Genomic DNA, 12,071 nt, shown 5'->3' on the forward strand with positions numbered 1-12,071 from the left:
GCAAGGCCAGGGCAGAGTCACATGGCTGAGCTGCACGAGAGAGCTCACAGGTGTGTGCGGCTTTAGTCTCTCACAAGTCCTGAAGGAGAGAATCCAGTATAAAGGGACAGCAGGATTTTTCCCATAGGAAGCTATGGACAGAAGATTACAGGGCTTATAGACTACCAGGCAGTGATTATGGGACCCGAAGTCCATGCAGGCTAATGTAGTTCTTCTATAGCAAGCCACATGGAAAAGGGAAGCTAACTGGAGTCAGAATGGGAGTCTGGGTGAATGTTAATGATGGTTCCCAGGATACAGATAGTCCATTTACAGCACCCCCTAGAGAAGGGAGGGCAGAGACTTTACACATGGCAGTGGCAGGACTTATAACCAGTAATGGACTGTGCAGGGCATGAGCTGTGACCATTGCTTGTCATACCTGGGACACTCATGCTATCCATTTTCAGGATTGATGCACCTCTTGTCACACAAGCTCCTTGCACAGATAGCAAATGTCACACTTACTAATGTCAGGGGTCTGTTCATACATTCCTGTTACCAGTGTGATTTTACATCCACTGCCTCATGTATGAGGCACTTTTTGTCCTTATAATTGGAGATGTCATAGTTGTGTGTAATGTGCTGCAGTAGACCATGTTGGCAACGTGGTTGTGTGTCATATGCTGTGGTCCTATGATTTGATTTTGTCCTTCATATGTGAAATTGAAAATATGTTTTGATTTTTTAAACTGTGTGTGATGTCTGCTGTACAATCAATCACATCACGTGTGATATTGCACCAGAAGTAGTGAGATTTGTCTTTGTGACATGCTCCCTGAGGTAATACTCACATTCCTAAAGAACATGTGATGGAGAAATAAGTAACCAGAGCAGGACTGTGTGATAAAATTAGGTGTTTAATTACATATCCTAACAATGTGTTTAGAATGACCAATGGTGAAAAAAGTTTTGAACAATCTTCTGCCTGTGACGCATTCCTGCAGCTGTGTTTGAATGTTCCCCCTCATTTTCCCTGGCACCATCCGCCTCCTCCTCCTTCTCAGGCAGTTCTTGTTTGGGTTCACATAGGGGGATGTTCCTCCTAACACAAATGTTGTGCAGGATAGCACTAGTCAATATTATCTTGCAGACCATTTCTGGGGAATATAGGAGTCTGCCTCCTGTGATTTCCAGGCACCTGAATCTGGACTTCAGGATGCCAAAGGTCCATTCCACAATGGTGCGGGTCCTCTGATGTGCCTCATTATAGGCATGCTCTGCTGCTGTGTTGGGTTGGGGAAAAGGGTCATGATCCATGGCTGGATCCCATAACCCTGATCAGCTGAAAAAGAATATAGGAGTAAGTATTTTGTTAGTGCTTGCACCAGGAATGTCATGTAGCATGGCAGTTGATATCTTGTGTCGTCTGTGACTCAAATGTGTTTGTGGCATTATGTGAGATCCTGGGATTCTGTGAGGTTCTTTCTGCATTGGGTTGTTTGACTTGCTTGACAACTTGTGTTTGGCTCATTGACCTGATATCTATGGTTTAATTTCCAAACTGCTAGTCAGTATGAATGTACCATGTGCTGTGTAGTGAGCAACATGTTTTAGTGTGCTTTCACTGGAGGAGACCCGATACTTCCACACACACAATAGATTCCTATGTGGTGGTAACATGGTTGCACTACATGGCCTGGACATCCCATCAACTTAGACATATGTCATTGCTGATGAAATCCAGAAGTGAGGCCCTTTGATTAGGCTTGGTGACAATGCCCAACACATCCCCCTAAGTTGGCAGCACAGAGTTATTCAGTATTGACAATGCACAATTGTTCCATGTGTGACTTGGTTCTATGTAGACCTTTGTGGTTCCCTCTGCCAGTAGCTCATTTGCAACCGTGCACCTACACTACCCAACTTGCTCCAGGTAACCTAGCTAAGTGCCTTGTGGAGGTGGATGTATCTGTGTACATCTGTTGTTTTGACGGACAATTGGCTCTTTCAGTGTGTGCAGCAGTGTGCAGTTTGCATTAGTTGCACCTCAATATGTGTTCCTAGCACAGACCGCTTCCTTATTGCTACCTAGCAACGTCACCTCAGGAGTGATGTGTGATGTTGGGACTGCCTCAGTATTTCCATGTCATCTACATGTGAGTCAGCATCATCATGCTCCGTATCTGATGGTGTTTGACCTGCAGCAACACACATTGCACACCCCTTCCATAGTACTTATTGATTGGGAGGGTGTGGGTTTGACTATGTGGCCTAATGTAATTGTAAATGGTTCACCTTCCAAATTGTACATCCAGGCCAGGCCATGTCATTGTCACTGTGTGCTTTGACATTGGTCCCTTGTAGCTCTAGAGAGGCATCTATTGTTATCGGCAGCCGTCATTTGTCCATAGGTGTGTATCCCATTGTGTCAGGGTGTACAACATAACTACCTGTGTCACACCTCAGTGTCTTCCTGCCCACGTGTCAATGTAGTGGTGTATGTATTGTGTGTCCTACAGGGTTGCTGTGCCGTGTGTATATGGCTAGGTTTATGGACTTACCAACAAGAAGGCCATTGCCATATCGTCCGTCCTGGTAGTGCAGATTTATGGTGTTGTGGCGGAAGATGAAGGAATCATGTACACTCCCAGGATACTTGGCCAAGATGTTGGTAAACAATCGCTGGTGGTCAACTATGGGCTGCACATTTATGGAGTGGGTTTGCTTTATGTTCTGGTATAGATGCTCTGTTGCAGCAGGTGGTACAATTCGGACATGGGTACAGTCAATATCACCAAGCACATGCAGGAAACCATGTATTTGTTAAAATTCCTGTTTGGTCTCCTGCTGCTTCTGCTGGGTGTTAGGGAAGCTGATGTGGCGGGGTGTGAGGGAGATGATGGCATTTAGGCCCTTGGGAAGGAATGCAGAGAATGAGGGCTGTGATACCCCAGCGACCAGGGCACCCATTGTTTGGAAGGAGCCACTTGCCAACATGTGCAGGACAGCTAGCAGCTTGGTCACCAGTGGTATATTGTGTGGTGTCTGCAGGCTGGCGGTTTCCTGTGGCTCAATTTGGCACAGCAGCCGTTGTATGGCTTGCCAGTTGAGTCTGTAGATCTGGATGATACCCTGTTCCCTGAAGCCCTGGAGGGTTGTTCTGGTCCTGAAAACCCTCCCCTGCCTTTGGCATTGCCTTTGGGGTCCACGTTGGGGTGGTGGTGACTGCCTCTGTTGGTCCTGTGCACTGCGTTGTCTGGTATGCTACATCAGTAGCACCTCCATGTTATCCTTCTTGAGCAATGATATTGTTTGTATGTGTTTTCCTTAAGTAGTGGTGTGTTTGTCCCATTTTAATACCTGCCCTGACCCAGGCGTTAAAATTTGATGCAAATCGTGCTTTGCGTCATTTTTGGAGTCTGCATCCCACCCGTGTGTCATTTGTGCCCCATTGGATAATTATGGCACTAGGGTGTTTGAGTCATTTTTTGGATGGGATCTCCTACTTGCATCTCATTGAGGCAAGGCAGTTTCACGCATCCTTGAAATGAAGCAAACTCAAAAATGTTGACACTAGATGGGTCTAGCGTCAAAATATAAATATGGAGTTAAGTTTGTGCCGGATTTGCGTAAAATAAAATGACACAAATTCGGTGCAAATAGAACATAAAAATGCCCCATAGTATCTTTACGAATAAGGAGTAACCTAGTTAGTAGGGACAGAGGCTATATTATTGGTGTGGGGGAATCTCGCACCAACCATGTACTGGCTGCAGGGCCAAAAGGATGGAGTAAGTGTAAGAAATCGGGTAACTTGTCTAGGGAGGTAAAACCCTACTCAAGCAGCAACCACAATCCTTATCAGAGTGAAGTCATAATCAAACCCCAAATTAACCTGTCCTGAAAACAGAATAGATTCTTGTTTCCGAGCAGTCAGGTTTAACTCAGAGGCAATATGTAAAGTGTTTGTGCAACACTTCAAACAGTAACAAAGGGAACACACCACACAAGAAAAACCCCGGACCAGGTTAGCAAAACAGAGTAAAATAATTTAATGAACAAAACAACACTAAAATGACAAAAATCCAATCAGTACAACTGAAGATATGCAATTTCAAAGATTTAAGTGAAAATAGCACCAAAAAGCCCAAAGCACCTCTTGTGGATATCTGGTGGTGCGAGACAGGGAGACAGTCACAAATTTAGACCAACTGCAATGGAGTGTGGATCAGATATTGGAACCAGGTTAATGCGTTGGAAAACTACCTTTTCAGTCCAGTGCAAAGAGTTCCATTGGTGGTAGAGGGGGCCACATGGAACAGAGAAGTGAAGCGAATGGAATTTGGTGTAGTGTAAAGAGCAGACCTGGCTTCAAAGATGTCATCGCTATAGTGTGAAGATACTGCTTTTTTTCAAGTGGGGTGGGAGCTTTGTGGTGGTGCTCTCTGTGGGTGGTCGATGCTGTAGCATGAAGAGTTGGGTTGATGGAACTTCAGGTTGGCGGGCTGTGCAACTGTAAAGTTTGGGCACCAACAGGCCCGTTTGCGGTCAGGAAGAGACTAAAGACTTCAATTCAAACTCTCTTAGGCCACTCCGTGGGTCCAGCACCCGAGGGCCACCACTTGGGCATCAGGGGCTTGCTCCAGCTGGATCTGCGTGCTGGATGTGGTGGTTGGCAGCTTGTTAATCATTGTTACTCTGAACAGGAGGCCAGCAGAGTAGCCCATAAAGTCACTCCAAGAGTCCTGGTTCAAGTATAGGTCCAAATCCCTCTCATACAGGCAGGAGGGCAACAGTATAGATAAGTAGCAGCCCAGCAAGTAAGTAGGCCAACAGAGCAGCAGTCTAGCAGAGTGGCAGGCCTTTCAGCAGCACATTGTCCCTTCTTACTAGCAGCCAGTCTAGAAGAGTAATGAAGAGTTGGTTTCAGAGGTCCAATATTTATATTTGTAAATAGGCAAGGCTATGGGAGGTTTTCCTATGACTTCCACGGGCTTCCTTTTTTTCCTGTCATGCCTCCAGACTAACTGCAGGGGGTATTCAGCCCTCTGTGTTAAGGCAGGACACAGCTTATTGAATTGTAGGACGGATTGTGTCCAGTTCTACCATCCTATCCTGCCAATGATGGCCCATCTAGGCACACCTCACTTCTCTATTTTGTGTGACTGTCAAAATACACAAAGGTCACATGCACTGAGCCATGTAACACAGAGACAGGCCGCAGATGATAAATGGCTAAGGCAGGAAAATGCCATCTTTCTTAAAGTGGAATTTTCAAATTTGTAATTTAAAATACAACTTTAGCCTCACACTTCTAAAGACACCAAAAGTGAATTGGTACCTATTCCCATTTGGAAGTAGCAGCTTGTTACACATAATAAGGTAGGGTTTTCACTACCAGGAAACACTTTCCTTAAACGTATATATCATACTTTTTAAATGTACTGCACCCTTCCCTCTGGGCTGTCTAGGACCTACCCAAGGGTGTGTATTAAGAAGGAGAGTTTGGCACTAGCAAAAAGTTTATTTTCTCAGGTCAAAATATAGGGGGTCATTACAAAATTGCAGGTAAAAGCTGCTTACCGCCGTGCAGAAGACCGCCAACACACCTCCGCGGCCGCGGAATTCCGCCACAGCTATTATGACCCACATCTCGGAATCCGTCGAAATTCAGACACCCACACAAGTCCGCCAAACCAAAGGTCAGTGATAAACTGGCGAAAACAAAACCTCCACCGTCACACCAACAGAAACACGCTCATGATATTACGACCCATGAAACCACTCGGCGGTCTTTCAACCGCGGTATTCCATTGGCGGTACACACTGCCGCGCTCAAAATACACACACATCTCCAAAACACAGCCACATTGGACAATTCCAAATACACACACCTGATACACATACAAACACCACTCCCACACACCAAACACAATATAAAACACACACCCACATCACCCACAAACCCCTATGACCAAAAATTTGAGACGAAGGCGACAGAGAGAGAGCACAGAAATAGACAACCCCACCACACAGAGGCACACAACACCATCACCCACCCAACATCCACGCACAAAACACCCCACACCACTACACATCACCACACTCATCACCACATACACCACCCCACACATCACCTACACCACCCCATGGCACGCCAAAGACACCCCAGGTTTTCTGAGGAGGAGCTCAGGGTTATGGTGGAGGAAATCGTACGGGTAGAGCCACAGCTATTTGGATCACAGGTGCAACACACCTCTATAGCTAGGAAGATGGAGCTATGGCGAAGAATCGTGGACAGGGTCAACTCAGTGGGACAGCACCGAAGAAATCGGGAGGACATCAGGAATAGGTGGAACGATCTACGGGGGAAGGTGCGTTCCGTGGTATCCAGGCACAACATCGCGGTTCAGCGGACTGGCGATGGACCCCCACCTCCTCCCCCACAACTAACAACATGGGAGGAACAGGTCTTGACCATCATGCATCCTGAGGGCCTCGGAAGAGTGGGTGGAGGAATGGACACTGGTAAGTCAAATCTTAACTATCATATCCCCCACCCTACCTGCATGCTATCACACACCCCCACCCTCACCCCCTCCCCTATCACTCCAACTCCTCACTAATGTACTAATAACACAAACCACACATCCCAACACCAAGCCCTGCATGACACAACAAAGCATGGACACCCATCACTAAAGCATGCCCACTGCACATACCCATAACACCCCCTAACCATCATCACACAAGCCCCCACACAGGAATGCTAGCACTGGGGTACACGGTCACCCACCCATTGCACACCATGACACACACAGATGCAATAATCATGCTTTTATACCCCTGCAGGACCACTACCTAACGTCACCAGACAGGAGGGTCCAGACATCTCTACCCCCCCACAGAAGAGGCCCACAGTGATGACAGCAGCTCTGGCCAACTGGATCCAGATGACCAGCCCGGACCATCGTGGGCCTCGGGACAGTCGGTTCCCCACACCCAGTCACAGCCCAACACTGACGTTCCACCCTCTGGTAACACCAGCACAGCACCCACCCAGCGGGCCCATACCTCCGTACCCAGGACACGTAAATCGCTGTGTGTCCACCACTACAGGGAACCCAGGATAACCCACCACCCCAACAACAACAGGGACCTGGGGGCAGTGGTAGTGGGCACACGGTCCAGGGGACGGAGGCCCAGGAACACAGGGGAACTGGGAGGGCTGCTGTGCGACAGGGGGCGGACAGGCCAAGGGAACCCACTCTCCACGAGGCCCTCTCCTCCATCATGGGAGCATACCACCACTCCCAGGAGACGATGGCTACGGTCCTGGCCAAGTTTCAGGAGACCCAGCGCCTGCAGGAGGAACAGTATTTGGGCTTCAGGGAGGAGCTGAGAACCATCAGCTCCGCCCTGGGCACCATCGTAGGGGTGCTGAAGGACATACAGAACACCATGAGGGACACTGTGGCACTCCAAGGGGCCCCTGACACTAGCATGGACGATGAACTGCCCACCACCTCCGCCAGCGCTAGTGGACAGGAGACACCACCACAGGACCACCACACCAGCACCCCAAAATCCTTTCGAAAATTGTAATGTAAACATACCTATGTCACACATCACAAGTCCATAAAGGATGCAAGCAGATGACACACGTTGGTAACCACACCTATGAAACCGTAATGGAAATGTACAACTCAGTTACCAAATACTGCTTCAAATTGACAGACAGGATAGAGGTAGAAGTGTGAAAGTAAATGTACTAGTAAAGAAATTGTTCTCACCTGTGTGTCACTGGAAATATTGCTGTATGACAGAGTCCCTGTTGTCAATGTCTTCTTCCTCAGCTTCCTCCTCATCACTGTCCACAGGCTCCACAGCTGCCACAACACCGTCATCTGGACCATCCTCCTGCAGAAAAGGCACCTGGCGTCGCAAAGCAAGATTGTGAAGCATAGAGCAGGCGATGATGATCTGGCACACCTTCCTTGGTGAGTAGAATAGGGAACCACCTGTCATTTGCAGGCACCTGAACCTGGCCTTCAGGAGGCCGAAGGTGCGTTTGATCACCCTCCTAGTCCGCCCATGGGCCTCATTGTAGCGTTCCTCTGCCCTGGTCATGGGATTCCTCACTGGGGTCAGTAGCCATGACAGGTTGGGGTAACCAGAGTCCCCTAATAGCCACAACCGGTGCCTCTGGAGTTGACCCATCACATGAGGGATGCTGCTATTCTGCAGGATGTAGGCGTCATGCACTGAGCCAGGGAACATAGCAATTACCTGCGAGATATACTGGTCTGCCAAACATACCATCTGTACATTCATCGAATGATAACTCTTCCGGTTCCTGTACACCTGTTCACTCCTGTGGGGGGGGACCAGAGCTACATGGGTCCCATCAATGGCACCTATGATGTTAGGGATATGTCCCAGGGCATAGAAGTCACCTTTAACTGTAGCCAAATCCTCCACCTGAGGGAAAATGATGTAGCTCCTCATGTGTTTCAGCAGGGCAGACAACACTCTGGACAACACGTTGGAAAACATAGGCTGGGACATCCCTGATGCCATGGCCACTGTTGTTTGAAATGACCCACTTGCTAGGAAATGGAGCACTGATAGCACCTGCACTTGAGGGGGGATTCCTGTGGGATGGCGGATTGGTGACATAAGGTCTGGCTCCAACTGGGTACACAGTTCCTGGATTGTGGCACGGTCAAACCTGTAGGTGATGATTAAATGTCGCTCCTCCATTGTCGACAGGTCCACCAGCGGTCGGTACACCGGAGGATTCTGCCATCTCCTCACATGTCCCAGCTGACGGTGCCTAGGAAGGACAACAGCGACCACAGAGTCAACCAATTCAGAGGTATGTACCCACAGCTACACAGAACACGACACAAAATACAAAAAGCTTTCTGTATGTGTATTGACTCCAGGCCTAGGTATGTGTGACGCAGTTGAAAATGAAGCCATGGGGGCCCCTGAAATGGCAGATGCCTGACCTCTAAAGTGGGACAATGGGATGTGAGGTAACTGCGCTGGTGTTGTACACCGTTGCGGTAGGCAGTCGTAGACCGCGGCGCAATGCTGCATTGGTTAACATTGGACCCTATGGGTCCCAGGAGCCAATGACGAAGTGCGCCGGCGGTGATGATACGCACCACCACGGACGTCATCGCGGCGGACGTGACTGCCATTTTCTATCTGTTCAATCACTCAATACCTCATCTTCGACAGGAGAGGACCTACACTGCAAGTGCTGCTGTGACCTCGGTCTAGAAGAGACAATGGCATGTGCGTCTGGGGAAAGGGCCCCTGCCTTCACTGCACAGGAGTTGGAGAAGCTTGTGGACGGGGTCCTCCCCCAGTACATGCTACTCTACGGTCCTCCAGACCAACAGGTGAGTACATAGGGTGCAAGTTGTATGGGCTATGCCTGGGTGGAGAGGGCTGGATGTCAGTATGAAGGGGGCAGAGGTCTGCGAGCATGAAGGAGTGTGAATGTATGTGCCACATGGCAAGGGCAGGGATGTGGGCCACTCACTTCGACGGTGCAGTTGGTAATGACTTCTCTTCTTCCCCTATACATGTCATGTAGGTCAGCGCCCACCAGAAGAAGGATATTTGGCGTGCCATCGCCAAGGACGTACGGACCCTGGGGGTCCACCAGAGACGGAGCACCCACTGCCGTAAAAGATGGGAGGACATTCGCCGCTGGAGCAAGAAGACGGCGGATGCTCAGCTGGGGATGTCCTCCCAACGTGGGAGGGGTGCCCGTCGCTCCATGACCCCCCTGATGTTCCAGATCCTGGCGGTGGCCTACCCTGAGTTCGATGGGCGCATGAGGGCATCACAGCAGACTCAAGGGGGTGAGTACGCTCACATTCTCATGACTTTGCGCGCAGTGGAGGGGTCTTGGTGGGGGAGGAGGGCTGTGGGTTTCCCTAGGCCAGGACAAGTTCCGTAGGCTAGGCCCCTCCGTAATGCAGGCCATGTGGCACTCCACCCCACCTCTGTAGAGTGCCAAGTACAGGTATACATGCCCCTTTTTCATCTATGTGTGCAGATGTCCATCATAGCCATGTAGGCCATATCCCAGGAACTGCATCTGTAGAGACCAAGAGCACAGCATAGTGCAGGGGGCTGCTGTGTCTGTATTGTCCGCCAACGGTAGCAGTAAGCCATGCACTCAACCTGTCTTTCTTCTGTTCCACCCCCCCTTTTTGTGCTCTCCCTGTTCTTTTGTGCATCAGCATCATCAGGCGGAGGTACAGGGGCACCGGAGCACGAGGGGGCTGCATCCCACATGGCCATGGAGGGCCACACCACGGACTCTGGATACACCAGTGGGACGGAGGGGGAGGGGAGCTTCAGTGCGGTCACCGGATCAGCAAACAGCCACACGGACTCGTACTCCGATGGGAGCTCCCTTGTGGTGGCGGCACCATCTGTGCCCCCCACTTCTACAGGTACAGCCGCCATCCCCCCTACCATCACCGCCCTCCCAGAAGCCCCTCAGCCTTCGCCCCGTGCCCGCTCACCCAGGAGGGTGGGCATCACCTTCGACCCAGGCACCTCAGCCCCTGCCCCTGTCACTCCTGCTGCCCTCAGTGAGGAGGCCATTGACCTCCTCAGGTCACTCACTGTTGGGCAGTCTACCATTGTGAATGCCATCCAGGGTGTAGAAAGGGAGTTGCAACACACTAATGCATTCCTGGAGGGCATTCATTCTGGTCAGGCTGCCCATCATCGAACGCTGCAATCTCTGGCCTCAGCACTGATGGCAGCCATTTTCCCTGTGTCTATCCTCCCCCCTCCAACTTCCTCCACCCAGACCCAATCCCCTGTACCTCAGCCGATCCCAAGCACACCATCAGACCAGCCTGCACACACGTCAACACACAAGGGCAGTTCAGGCAAACATAGGCACCACACATCCCACAGGCACTCACACAAGCATCACACACATACAGACACAGCAACATCCACTGCCTCCACTGTGTCCCCCTCCTCGTCGTCTCCCTCCTCCCTCCCAGTGTCGTCTACACTATCACCTGCATGCACTACCACTACAGCCACTAGGACCCGCACCAGAACACCCAGCACCACACCCCGCGCACCTGCACTCACCACCCCCACTACCATTTACATGTCCCCTGTGTCCTCTCCCAGTGTGTCTGTGATGCTCCCTCCCAAAGTACACAAACGCGGGCACACACACACCCAACACCCATCCACCTCACGACAGCCTCCGGAACATGCACCTGCACCCAAAGCATCAAAAGTTACACCTCCTACAACCACCTCCTCTTCCTCCACTCCCAGACCCCCTCCAGCTACCTGTCCCAGTTTTCGTCAGAATCTTTTCCTGAGCAACCTTGACCTCTGTCCCACCACCCCACCTCCAATTCATAGGTCCCGTACTAGCACATCAGCCAAAAAAAGTCCGGTACCAGTGGTGCCTGTTAGAGGTATGTGGAGTGCACCGGCCACCAGGGCAGCCAGTGTGACATGGAGCCAAAGCACTGCCAGTCCACCCCCTGTGAAGCACCAGAAGTTGTACAGTGCCCGACGGGAGCGGGTGAAGACTCCTGCCGGGAAAGCCACTCACAAGGGTCCCGGGGGGAGTGTCGATTCAGCTGTGACTCCTCCCAAGGTGGGGAAGGGGCAGAAGAAGTCGCCAAAGTCTGGGAAGAGCAGCACGGCGGAGAAGGCCGCCATCCTCCCCGCTGCCCAGGACGCCACCGCCAGCCCCATCGTCACTGGTCCGGAGACCACCACCAGAGTCAGTGCCCAGGAGGGCAGCACAATCGTCACTGGTCCGGAGACCACCGCCAGAGTCAGTGCCCAGGAGGGCAGCACAATCGTCACTGGTCCGGAGACCACCGCCAGAGTCAGTGCCCAGGAGGGCAGCACAATCGTCACTGGTCTGGAGACCACCGCCAGAGTCAGTGCCCAGGAGGGCAGTACAGTCGTCACTGGTCCGGAGACCACCGCCAGAGTCAGTGCCTAGGAGGGCTCTGGCAGCCGCAGCCCCGCTGGGCCATGAGGGACCGCCATGCCACACACCGCTGCAC

This window comes from Pleurodeles waltl, chromosome 8 (genome assembly GCF_031143425.1).
Source record: "Pleurodeles waltl isolate 20211129_DDA chromosome 8, aPleWal1.hap1.20221129, whole genome shotgun sequence".
In the NCBI taxonomy this organism is placed as follows: domain Eukaryota; kingdom Metazoa; phylum Chordata; class Amphibia; order Caudata; family Salamandridae; genus Pleurodeles; species Pleurodeles waltl.